The following is a 13467-nucleotide window of genomic DNA, read 5'->3' as shown; positions in this document are numbered from 1 at the left end:
CCACCCATCCCAACAGGAAACAAAATTTCACAGTCACACGCTGTTCTTCTCAATCGGCCATCACAAAAACAGGTTCAAGTGTAACTGCTTTCAGGGTAAAAGTCACTGTGACCCTAGAGAACCTTCCCAGGTGATCAACACCACTGGGTGCACGCACACAAAAAATGGGTACTATGAAAGTTCCTCCAGCAGAGCTTTTTGACGTTTTTGGGAGGTACTCCCTTGTATATGTTGTGACTATTTCTTAAAGTTTTTCTTTTGTCCTTCACTTTACTTATAGTCCTTTCCATTTTACAAAAATATTAATTTTTATGTAGTCAAATCTACTCATCTTTTCCCTGTATACTTTCCTGCTTTTATTATCATATTTACAAAGATCATCTCTACCACAAGATAATAACTCACATCTTCCCTACTATTTGCTCAGTTCATTAAAAAAATAATTTAACTTTAGATTTTCCCTAAGTTTTAAAAATGGTGCCAAGGGAGGGTTGATATCAATATTATGCTGTTTATAATAATAATAATGATAATATAGATAATAATGCTTTTTCTCTTTCCTTTTTCTGGAAAGGGGAGATTTTTCTCCTTTCATTTTGTTGAGAGCATCCACAGTACCACACAGTTTCTACACAGACAATGTAGTGATGCTGGTCACATTCTTCCTGCTCGACAACCATTTACACCCCTCTCAGGCAGGCAGGCCGACTTTCAGATTTCAGGGGATATTTTTGGAGTAAGGAGAAAAAGATTTTAATATGATTCCAGATAACAGTGTAGACGTCTTTAATACAGCAACCAACTTGACAAATGGTAGTTTCATCAATACTTTTTCAATATCATTACACTAAGATCAATGGGATTCTTTCATTTATAATAGATTTTTGGTAGCAACATTTGGAAGATGGTGTTTCACTAAGTAATGCAGTATACATTACTGCTAAATGAGCATATGACATTATTCAAAAAGTTCTCGTATATTGATGTCACCATCTAGCTCAACTGAAGGGAAGCTGGTGGCAGACAAGTTTCTCCATAATCCTAATTTCTGAATAGTAATGTAAGAATGATTTTTCTTTTTGTGCTAAATTGAGCAGTTTTAAGATGGTGATGATCTGCTTTTAAAAAGTTTGATATTATTCATTATAAAACTATTTGATCTCAGTGCTTTACTTATGAGGAGGGTAGCTCTTTGACAATGTCTCTATTCTGTTTATGGAACATGACCATTTTAGAAACTTGTATGTTCTGAAATAATTTTTGGTAATTATATTTTTACAGAGAAGAATGTATTTCATCCAAACATATCTGTGGTTATTTTCTCCTTATCATGTCTTATTTATACCTCTTCCCCCTACCCTTTTCCTAAAACTAGATAATCTAATAGTTTAGCTTGTTAAATTTTTTAGCTTGTTAACTTTTTAAATTTATTTTTGAGATGTATAATGTTCAGCAGGACACACAATCCAACAATTTCTACATGCATAGTTCAGTGCAATACATTATATTCTTTGAGTTGTGCAAACATTCTCACCTTCCTTTTCCAAAAATTTCCTCCTTCATTTACATGAACCTATTGCTCCATAAATTTCTTATCTAATTTTTGGAGTTGCTACTGCCAATTTAATCCCATTAAGATAGCTTTAAGAAAGCACAATGCTCAAGGCAAGCACTCTTTCCTAGTGAAGGGTTCTTCTTTATAATCTTTGGTCAATATCTTTAGTAACGTAGTCATCTAGTTCTTCTGGTCTTAGGCAAAGGGCAGCTTTTCATTCCATTTCCTCTTGTTCCTGACTCCCCTTCCTCTGTTGCTTCAGGCGCATAGAAGCCAATTGGACCTTGGATGCCCACTGGCAAGCTTTCAAGACTCTGGTTCTATGCGATGACCTAGCAGGTAGAAAAGGAGTACTGAACATGCTATTGGGCCAATTAACTGGACATTCTATAAAGTCATGACCCTTAACCTTCAAACCAAGGGACCAAATCTCCTTAGGTGTTTGGGTTGTACATTGCATACTCAGACCTCTCTCTCTGTCTCTTTCTCTCTTGTCATTGTTGTGAATAGATCTATCACACAACCTGGCCAATTCAATTTTTTACAGGCAAGTGCATTAATCAGCTGTGAAACCTTATCCTTTGCATCATCAGAAACTGAATGTTCTATAAACTATAACCTACCTTTCCCCCCACCCCACCCCACACACACTGGTAACAGCTAGGGGTGGGATTCAGTCGGTTCGAACTAGTTAGGCAGAACCAATACCTAATTTTTTGTTGAGTTCAATGACCCAGTTGTTAAAATAACACTTGTGATCAGGGTTCTCTCTAAGGTGGCCCAGCAACCCAATGTGGAAATCACAAATTTACATCCCTTACTCTACTTTAATGTTCATCTGTGCAAAAGCATGTTCTAAGTGCCTTCAGCAATGCTCGTTCTGTCCATGGGCATAAAAACTAGACAGAACTATGCTTGTAACACTTATTCATTTCATAAAACTCATATTTTCGATGAAATGCTACATTTTTACTCCTTTGCATTTGTTACTTCACTAAACAAACATAAAATGTAAAGAGAAAAGTGCTCAACAACCAGAGTGACTTGTCATTTGTTTCAGCTTTGTGTTATGCCCCAAGTTACCAAGAGATATTATGAGAGAATTATGCAATTCTGGGAAGTGTCCAAAGAGCTAAAAATATTGTCAGAACAATTCCTGTAAGTTCAGCAGAAGTGGAAAGTGGTTTTCCAAAGACAAACATAATATGTTCAGAGAAGATAAGTTGCCTGTTTCTAATATATCAAATATTATCTAATTGACCTATCTCTAAAGGAATGAGATTCTCCTTCTAAGGATAAATTCCACATGGTCAGATAAAAGCAAAGACTATTGCAAGTGAGGATGCTAATTAAGAAGCCTCAGGTGTTTTTTGTCAAGTATTATTTAATATTTTCATTAATATTTCAAAACTCATAATCTAGTTTTGTGTGTCTCTTTATTGTTCTTTCAAGTATTAATTATATGAAATAATAAACTACCTTCTAGTATATCTTTTTTTATACTTAAAATGATTATTAGTGCAGCAAACTGGTTGTTAAATTATTTGAATCCCACCACTGGTTACTATAAACTTTGGTCTCTATACGTTTGTCTGTTCTTGTTTTTTTATATCAGTGAGATCATACAATATTTGTGCCTGTGTAATTGACTTATTTCACTCAGTATATATTCAAGCTCCCTCCATAATGTAGCATGCATGCATTAAGACTTCATTTCTCTTACTGGCTGAGTAGTATTCCATTGTAAGAGTATGTATCTACCACCTTTTGTTTATTCATTCATCTGCTGTCCATAGCTTGTAGGTTGTTTGCACCCTTTGGCTGTTGTGAATAGTGTTGCAATTAACATAAGTGCATATGTATATACCAAGGAGTGGAATTGCTGAGTCATATGGCAGTTTTTTTTCTCTCTCTCTCTAGATATATGGACCATTGTTTTCCACAAAGGCTATACATCATTTTGCATTTTCACCAGTGATGACTAAGGGTCCCAGTTTCCCCACATCCTCACACTTGTTATTTTCTTCCTGTCTCCCTCTCATTTTTCTTCCTTCCTTCCTTCCCTTCTTTCTTTACTCTTAGTCATCCAAATGAGTGAACTAGTATCTCTTTGTGGTTTTGATTTGCATCTGCCTGATGGTTAATGATGTAGAATATTTTTTCATGTGTTTGGTGGCCAGGTGAATGTCATTCTTGGTGAAATGTCTATCAAAGTAGTTTGTCTATTTTATGACTGGTTTATTGTTAAGTTGTTGAAGTCCTATGCAGATTTTGCTTATTAGGTTCTTTGTAGATATATGGTTTCTGAAGATAGTCTCCTAATCAGTTGAGTGCCTTTTCACTTTTTTTGGTAAAATCTCCTGATGTACAAAAGTTTTTAATTTGGAGGGCGGGGAGGTTAAAAGGGAGATGATGTCAAGGAGTCTAGGACAAAAAGAACGTTTGGAAACTGATGTGGTAGCAATTGGACAATTCTGCTTGACATGATTGAATTATGGAATGATAAGATATATGTATTAACTCCCAACTAATAATTTTTAAATTGTAATTTTTATGAGATCCTGTTTATTTATTTTGCCTTTTGATGTATTTTGCTTTTGCTATTATATTAGATAATCCATTGTTAAAAGATATCATTGACTGCATTACCCTTGAATTTTCTTCTAAAAATTTTACAGCTTGGTTTTCACACTTAAATCTTTAATCCATTTAAATATGTGTTTGTGTATAGTGTGAGGCATGTATCCTATTTCATCTTTTTGTTTTATCTATTGTTTTATAGTGATACATAGTATTCCATTGTGTGTATGTACATAGGTTTCTTTATTCATTCTACTGATGGGCATTTAGGTTGTCTGTCTGATGGCTCTTACTTCTTTATGGTATGTACTCAGCAGAGGAATTGCTGGAGCATATAGAATTTCTTCCTACTTGTTTGAGGTAGCATCATATTACTTTACACATTGGCTTATATTTTTACAGTACCATCAGCAGGATATGAGGGTTCCAATTTCTCCAGCATTTGTTATTTTCTTTTAACTTTGCTGTCCTTGTTGGTGTTGGGTGGTATCTCACTGTTGTTTCGACTTGCATCCCTTGGATGGCTAATGATTGTGAGAATTTCTTTATATGTTTGCTAGCTGTTTGGACATCATCTTTGTTGAGCTATCTGTTCATATCACTTGCCCATTTAAAAATGGATTATTATTTTTCGTCTGCCATATTTTCACCAGCATTGGATCCAGAGGACTCTGCACCCATCAGCCTGTGATCTTCTGACTGCTTGCTTCATGTTTTTGCATCGCCAGCTTGCAGCTACATTAGTCTGAGGAGGGACTGACTTATGGGCTAGTATCAGACTCACAGACTTGAGTTGATATATGCCTTCTTGAAATAAAACCCTTATATATAGATATATATAAATCAGTATTGCTATATTTGTTTCTGTAGACGACCTAGCCTAAAAAGATATTAAGGATGAGTAAATATACATTGTACTTAATTTATAGCACAATTAATCCTAATGTCATGTTGTAACCACAACCTTATATAACTTTTGTATTGTGAATTAGGTGAAGGTTTATAGATCATCAGCTTTTCATTCAACAGTCCATACACATTTTGTCTAATTTCTTCAACTCTATTTGCAATCCCTGTGCAGTCACTTATCACGTCCTCTTCACGTTTCCTGTTTGCATTCCTCCCTTTTCCCTAACCCTCTGAACGTGGTCTTTGGGTAAAGTTTCATAGTCTTTATTCAACTAGTAAGTCTGGTCTCATGATTTTGAGCTTAGTTTCACATTTTTTCCCACTCTGTCCAGGATCTTTTAATGCAATCCTTTTCAGAGCATTTGGTAGTGGTAACCAGGCACCACCTAGATTGCCTGGTCTCAGGGTCATTGAAGCTCTTGTTTCCACTGGACTAATTGTTCCCATATGTCTTTAGATTTTTATAACTCTTCTTTAACCCAGATGGGGAGAGAACAATAGTTGCATCTAAGATGGGGGATCATAAACTTTAAAACTACAGACATTACTTATCAAAGTAGGATGTAGAATATTGTCTTTGTGAACTATGCCATACCATAGTTCCCCTAGAGCTATGATCCTGAGCCCTCAAGCCTGAAACTCTTTCCTCAAGGTGTCTGGTTATATCTAAGAAGCTTTCATACCTTTGTCCCCTTGTATGCGCTACCAGATTCATGGATATATATTTTAAACATTTTATTAGGGGCTCATACAACTCTTATCACAATCCATACATATACATACATCAATTGTATAAAGCACATCTGTACCTTCTTTGCCCTAATCATTCATGGATATATTTTCAGCAAAAGTAAATACACACATATAAATATCCTCTGTCAAACACACACACACACACACACACACACACACACACACACACACACACTTGTGGGCATACTCTCCGTCTCACACCTTTTCAGCCTGAGTGTCTAGCCAAGGATCGACTCATTGACCACCCCTATGGTAATGTTGTATCTGTAATAGTATTGGCCTCTGTTGCCTCCCTTGCCAACCTTCCTCTTATTGCATTCCTCTTCCCTTTACCCAAATTAGCACTGGTTTCAACCTGCCCATGCTTCCCTGCCCCCACAGCATGCCCTTTCCTAGTAACTATCAAAGAATGTTTTAGTGTGAAAATCTTTCCATGACTTTTAATAATAGTGGTCTCATACAATATTTATTCTTTTGTGATTGGCTAATTCAATTGGCAATAATGCCCTCAGGCATGTTATGAGGTGGTTCAAAACTTGATTGCTATTCTTTAAGGCTGGAGAGTAATTCATTGTGTGTAAGTACCCAGATTTATTGATCTTCCACTGATGGGCATCTAGACAAAATAATAATTTATAAATTATCAAGGGCTCATGAGGGAGGGGAAAAAAGAGGACCTGATGCAAAGGGCTTAAGTGGAGAGCAAATGTTTTGAAAATGATTAGGGAAAAGAATGTACAGATGTGCTTTATACAGTTGATGTATGTATATGTATGGATTGTGATAAGAGTTATATGAGCCTCTAATAAAATGTTTGAAAAAACAAAGAAAAGAGTTGTATGAGCCCTCAATAAAAGGATTTAAAAACAAAAACTATTGTGATAGTGGGGCAACAGGGCACTAACCCACCCAAGGGGAGGGTATTGTTTATATCTCCACAGGGAAAGAGGGACTAGACTTCAACCCAATGCTCCAAGATGTGAATGCAACATACCCACATGAAGCAGGGAACCAGTAGAGAGGTCTGAGTGGCTGGCCCCAATCCCAAATAGGTGGACAGCCACCCCTCCCCCCACAAAGAATTTAGTTCAGAGGACAGCACTGAAGCTACAGCTCAGGGAGAGGGACATATCTGATCAGAGCACATGGGAGCAAATGAAGGGGGAGGAAGAGAGAGTGGAGCACATCCTGGCCCACCAGGCCTTGAGAACGATATCCTTGCTCACAGCAGTGAAAGCACAGAGAGTACAATATGGCCAGCCCCAGGATGAGACATGACATCCTTCAATGACCCATATCCCTACAGGGGACAACACTGGACACAGTGTGGGAAGTGCGCCCGATCTGACCCCACCACACCGAGGCAAAACACTAAGGGCGTGCAACGGAACAGCAAAGGAAGCAGAGGGAGTACCAAAAATAGACTTTGGGGCCAGGGCATGGCACTCCATCAGACTCCATCAGAAAACATTCCTAAAGGTAAACAAACAGACCTTCAACTATTTATAGGCTTTTCTTCTATTTCTTTGTCATTGGTTTTTTATTGTTGTTTGTTTTGCTCTGTCTTGTTTTTGTGCATATTATCTCTGCAGGTCTATCTAGATAAAATAGGCTGGATAAACAATGTGGAGGAGAAAACAAAGGACCAATGGTTCCCAGGAGGACATGGGAGAGGGGGAAGTAGGGGGAAAGGAAGTGGTATTAACAAACCCAGGGACAAGAGAACAACAAGTGATCCAAAATCAGTGGTGAGGAGAGTGTATAGCCGAGAGGAATTACTGAAACCCAAATGAAGGCTGAACATGATAGTGGGACAAGAGGAAAGTAAAAAGAAATAGAGGAAAAAACTAGGAGGCAAAGGGCATTTATAGAGGTCCAAATAGAGGCATGCACATATGTAAATATATTTGTATATGATGATGGGGAAATATATCTATGTGCATATACTTATAGGTTTAGTATTAAGGTAGCAGATGGACATTGGGCCTCCACTCAAGTACTCCCTCAATGCAATAACACTTTGTTCTATTAAACTGGCATTCCATGATGCTCACCTTCCCAACACGATCACTGAAGACAAAGTGGGTGCATAAGCAAATGTGGTGAAGAAAGCTGATAGTGTTCGGCTATCGAAAGATATAGCGCCTGGGGTCTTAAAGGCTTGAAGGTAAACAAGCAGCCATCTAGCTGAGAAGCAACAAAGCCCACATGGAAGAAGCACACCCATCGGTGTGATCACGAGGTGTTGAAGGGATCAGGTATCAGGCATCAAAGAACAAAAAATCATATAACTGTGAATGAGAGGGAGTGTGGTGTGGGGATCCAAAGCCCATCTGTAGGCAACTGGACATCCCTTTTTAGAAGGGTCTCAGGGAGGAGACAAGCCAGTCAGGGTGCAGTATAGCAAAAATGAAACATAAAACTTTCCTCTAGTTCTTAAATGCTTCCTCCTACCTACTATCATGATCCCAATTCTACCTTACAAATCTGGCTAGACCAGGATGTACACTGGTACAGAGAGGTAGTGGAAACACAGGGAATCCAAGACAGATGAATCCCTCAGGACCAGTGGTGAGAGTGGTGATACTGGGAGGGTGGAGGGAAGGTGGGGTAGAAAAGGAGAACAGATTACAAGGATCTACATATAACTCCCTCCCTGGGGGATGGACAACAGAAAGTGGGTAAAGGGAAATGTCGGACAGTGTAAGACATGACAAAATATATGAATATTGTAGGGTTTATGAGGGAGTGGGGAGCAGGGATGGAGGGGAAAAATGAGGAGCTGATACCAAGGACTCAAACAGAAAGCAAATGTTTTGAGAATGATGAGGGCAACAAATGTACAAATGTGCTTGACACAATGGATGGATGTATGGCTTGTGATAAGAGTTGTATGAGCCCCCAATAAAATTATTTAAAAAATAAAATAATGGTAAAATAATTCGGAAAGAAGGGAAGACATTTGAATCCTTGTTTTGAGGAGAGAAATACTTTTGGTCAGATTTCTTTATATTAAGGGTACAATGCTTATAAAATGAATCTTAATGATTCCTTATAAACATTCAGATTTAATATTACTAAAAATTAAATATGACAAAATATATCAAGTCTTCCCAGGTAACATTTCCCACCTGCTTTTTTTTCTCCATTTATATTGCGATCTGACTGCAGAGAGAAAAATGCCAGATATTTATATAGGTCAAAGACAATGAATTTAAGGTCATGTTTTTCCTTAAACGAATATTGGCTTGTTCTATAGTTGTATACAAGATAATTAGCAATCTTCTTGAGCTTTTAACTAAGGAGGAACTCACTGTTCCTTGTTTTCTATGTTTCTTGATTACTTGTCAGTGCCTGTTAGTGTAAAGTTGTCTGCCTTTCTTAATGGAGTGCTTAAGCGATCAAGGGCTCACTTGAGGCCGAATGTGCTGAGGAGTGCCAGAGAGACATAGCACAGTCACTTGAGGGTAAAAAGAGCTGTTTGCCTTTGTTTGGGTCCTGGACTCACTCCTCAACAGCCCTCCATCCTGATTATTTTCACTTGCTCTTCCAGATAACTTTCTATTTTACTCTGGTTTGTGTTCTCAGAAGAGGTAGTTCAGGGTCTGATTCAATGAACTCCCTGCCTCTCCTGATTCCATCTGGGTCTGTATCAAGTGGTCACACACCACTTTGAAGTATTTCTACTGAACCAAACAGGACAAACTACAAAATTATCAGAACAGTTCATTAGATGGAGAAACTTTTCAGGAACTCTGGTAGCGTCTATAAGCCTCTTTCAAGGACTAACAATGACTGGATGTTTATGCTGCAGTACTCAAAACAGAAGTGCTGTATCACCCATCTTTTGCCTGACTCCCCTGTGGACAACATAAAGACACCGAAATGTTGATAGCAGCACAAGCTGGGACAATTGCTACATCTAGACTGCCCAGCACCTTACATAGTTGGACACAAGTATGATATCTGGATTTCTTGTGCAAGACCTCACAGGCTTAATGAACCTTAAATGGGTTTGAGACAAGGTTCTGCTCACATTGTTGAATTTCTAAGGGCAGTTGAACGACTCCTTCAGCCTGCCATTTACTCCACAATTTAGACCTGAGTAGAGGCGTTTAGCAACACCTGAAAAGCTGAAACGCTCTACCCAACAACAGCACAATACAGATTCTTCCCAGTGCACGTGCGACATGCCCCAGAAGGGAACATTATGTTAGGCCACAAAGCAACCTTTAACAACGTTTAAAATGAGATGAAAAAGAGAGAGAGAGATGTTACAAAGCATCTTCTGAGGCCACATGCTGTAAAATTAGAAATCAAAAATAGGAAGGGCAAGGGGGAAAAATCAAATAAATGAAACTTGATCACTACTTTGCTTAAAAACCATTGGGCAATAGGAGAAATTTAAAAATGAAATAAAAAATTCATTGACTCGTGCCCAGCTATTACAAGATATACCGTCTGGGGTCTTAAAAGGCATGAATGTAAACAAGGAGCCATTTAGCAGGGAAGCAACAAAGTCTACATGGAGGAAGCACACCAACCCATGTGATCTATGGGATAAGGTATCAGGCATCAAAAGACCCAAAACAAACAACCATTTTGATTCGAATGAGGGGGGTTGGAATGGAGACCCAAAGCCCATTTGTAGATAATTAGACATCCCCTCACAGAAGGGTCACAAGGAAGGGATGAACTAGCCAGGGTGTAGTATTGCATCAAAGAAACATACAACCTTTCTCTAATTCTTTAATGCTCCCCCTGCCCCACCCCCCATCATCATGACTCCAGTTCTACCTTACAAATCAGGCTAGACCAGAGCAAGCACACTGGTACAGAGAAGAACTCTTGATACACAGAATCCAGAACAGATAAACCCCTCAAGATCAATCATGAGAGTAGTAGTATCATGAGGGTAATGGTAAGGTAGGGGGAAAAGGGGGAGGAAGAGGGAATTGATCACAACGGGGACAAACAACAGAAATGTGGGTGAAGGGAGACAGTGGATGGTGTAAAATATGAAAATAAAAATAATTTATAAATTATCAAGGGTTCATGAGGGAGGAGGAAAAAAGAAGAGTTGATACCAAGGCTCAAGTAGAAAGAAAATGTTTTGGAAATGATGATGGCAACATATGTATAAATGTGCTTGATACAATTGATGTATGGATTGTTATAAGAGCTGTAAGAGTCCCCAATAAAATGACTTATTAAAATTAATTAAAAAATAAACAAATTCAGTGACTCAGATGAAAATACAATATACCAAAACTTTTGCAAGAGAACATATCAAAAAATAAGAAAGAATCCAAACCCAAATCAGCACCTTAACCCAACATCTCCAGCACTTAGGAAGAATGCAGCAGCCACCAGAAGAAAGGAGGCAATAAACATTCGAGCAGAAATAAACAGAACAGGAATCAGGAAAACAATAGAAAGAGTCAACAGGACAAGAAGTTGGTTCTTTCAAAGGATTAACAAAATGGAAATGTAAACCTAACAAAGGAAAAGATCAAAATACAAAAAGCTGTTGGATTCCTTCATGCTAGCAGATAAAATACGCCTTGCTGTGGTTTTATTTGTGGCTTTTCCCCCATATGGAATTCAGTGAGATTCTAGGATCTGTGGTTTTACAGTTTTCATCAAATTGGACAATTATCTGCCATTATTTCTTTAAAAAAATCATTTTAGATATTCTCTCTCTCTCTCTCTCACACACACACACCACCACCAACCCCCACCCCACCCCCCCAGCGTTAAAAAAAATCATTTTATTGGGGGCTCGCTCTTACAGCACTTATAACATTCCATACATCAATTGTTTCAAGCATATTTATACATGTTTCAAGCATATTTATATATATATGTTTCCATCATTTTCTAAACATTTACTTACTATTTGAGTCCTTGGTATCAACTTTTTTCCCTCCCTCTCACCCTCCCACCCTTGGGACCACTTGATAACTTATAAATTATTATTATTTTCATGTTTTACACTGACTGCTTTCTCCCTTCACCCACGTTTCTGTTGTTTGTCCCATGGGAGAGAGTGGTGGTGGAATGCATCCATCATTGCAATCGGTTCTCCCTTCTTCTACCCCTCCCCCCACCTTGTCCCTATCCTTTGGTATATTATTTCTTTAAATAGTTTTTCTGTCTCCTTCATCTTTCTTTCAGAAGCCCTAATTATACATACAATAGGTTATCTGAAGTTGTCCCACACTCCATGAATTCTCTATTCATATTTTAAATTATTTTCTTCTTTCTGTGCATCATTTTGGGTAGTTTTGATTTTTGTGCCTTCAAGTTTGCTAATCATTCTTCTAATCTACCATTAATCCAATCGAGTGTATTTATCAATTGTAAATGTGCAGCATTGAGTAGAGTATTCATTCTAAGAGTTTGATTTGATTTCTAACATCTTCTATCCATCTACTTAGCTTTTTGAACATAGAGAATACAATTATAAAGTTGTTGTTAAATACTGCTCAGTCAGTTCTGACTCCTGGGGCCCTATGTGCAACCAAATGATACACTTTCTTATTATCCGTGGATACAACTCTAACTTTTGTACTAGCTCTTGGGTTTGATTGATCCCCTCCCCGCCCCAATAATGGACCATGTTTTGCTGCTTATTTGCATATCTGACACGTTTTGATTGGATGCCAGACATTGTGAATTTTACCTAGTTGGGTTCTAGGTATTTTTATATTTCTGTAGTATTCTTGAGCTTTGTTTTTGGTGGGATACAGTTGAATTATTTGAAAAATAGCTTGCTTCTTTTGGATTTTGTATTTGTGATTTGTTAGATGATGCTAAGCTAAGTCCGTTCCCCATTACCAGGGCAGGACCATTCTCAGTAACCAATTCACTATGAATTTTGAGGAGTTCCAGTTTGGCTGATGGGGACATGCTCTCCATCTATTTAGGTGCTATTCCTCCTAATCCTTTCTACGGGGTCATTTTCTTGGCTGTGGGTAATTTTCTTCACATGCAAAAGTGGAACAGCTGCTTTGGTTTTCCTGAACTTCCAAAGGCATTTCCTCAATCCATGGAGATGATTGGGTCACAGCTGGGCTCCTCCTCTCTGCATTGCAGCTTAGAAATATTCCCAAGGCAGGTGAATACAGCCCTGGCTGACATCTTGACTGAAACTTTATGAGGACACCCAAAACTACCTAAATCACTTAGGAATTTCTGACCCATTATAACTGTGAGATAGTGGATGTTTATTGTTTTAAGCCTTTACATTTAGGGATATTTTGTTACACAACAATAGACAACTAATACAGGAACTAAATTCTATTCAAGTTGTAGGAAGGATCAGTTGAATTCTCATCCATTCTCCATCATTTCTATCTCTGCCCAGTCCACAATGCACAGGAAAAAAAAACCACCAGTTGGAGCACTGACACAAACTTTCCCCATATGACTCCTTTTGAGATGATTTAGGACTAAAGTACCTTCACAACAACCCAACCTGACTCAACCCACTGCTATGGAGTTGATTCCAACTCATAATGGCCCGTTTTGATATTTTAATAAAAGAACTACAAAGCAATGGATATTGGTTTTATACTTTATAATATCAACAAGCATATTATCTTTCCATTTTCAGTAATAGAAACTACGGCACTTAAAAATGATTCAATTTAGCAGTAGATTTAGAA

At 38.0% G+C, this 13467-nt stretch overlaps 1 protein-coding gene across 1 annotated transcript in view; it reads right to left on the bottom strand.

Moving 5' to 3' along the window:
- Window positions 1–13467, bottom strand: part of M1AP (meiosis 1 associated protein) — a 119381-nt gene that overhangs the window by 95103 nt on the left and 10811 nt on the right. The window lies entirely within an intron of this gene.

Source organism: Tenrec ecaudatus, chromosome 8 (assembly GCF_050624435.1).
Source record: "Tenrec ecaudatus isolate mTenEca1 chromosome 8, mTenEca1.hap1, whole genome shotgun sequence".
NCBI lineage: Eukaryota > Metazoa > Chordata > Mammalia > Afrosoricida > Tenrecidae > Tenrec > Tenrec ecaudatus.
This window is presented reverse-complemented; position numbering and strand designations above follow the sequence as displayed.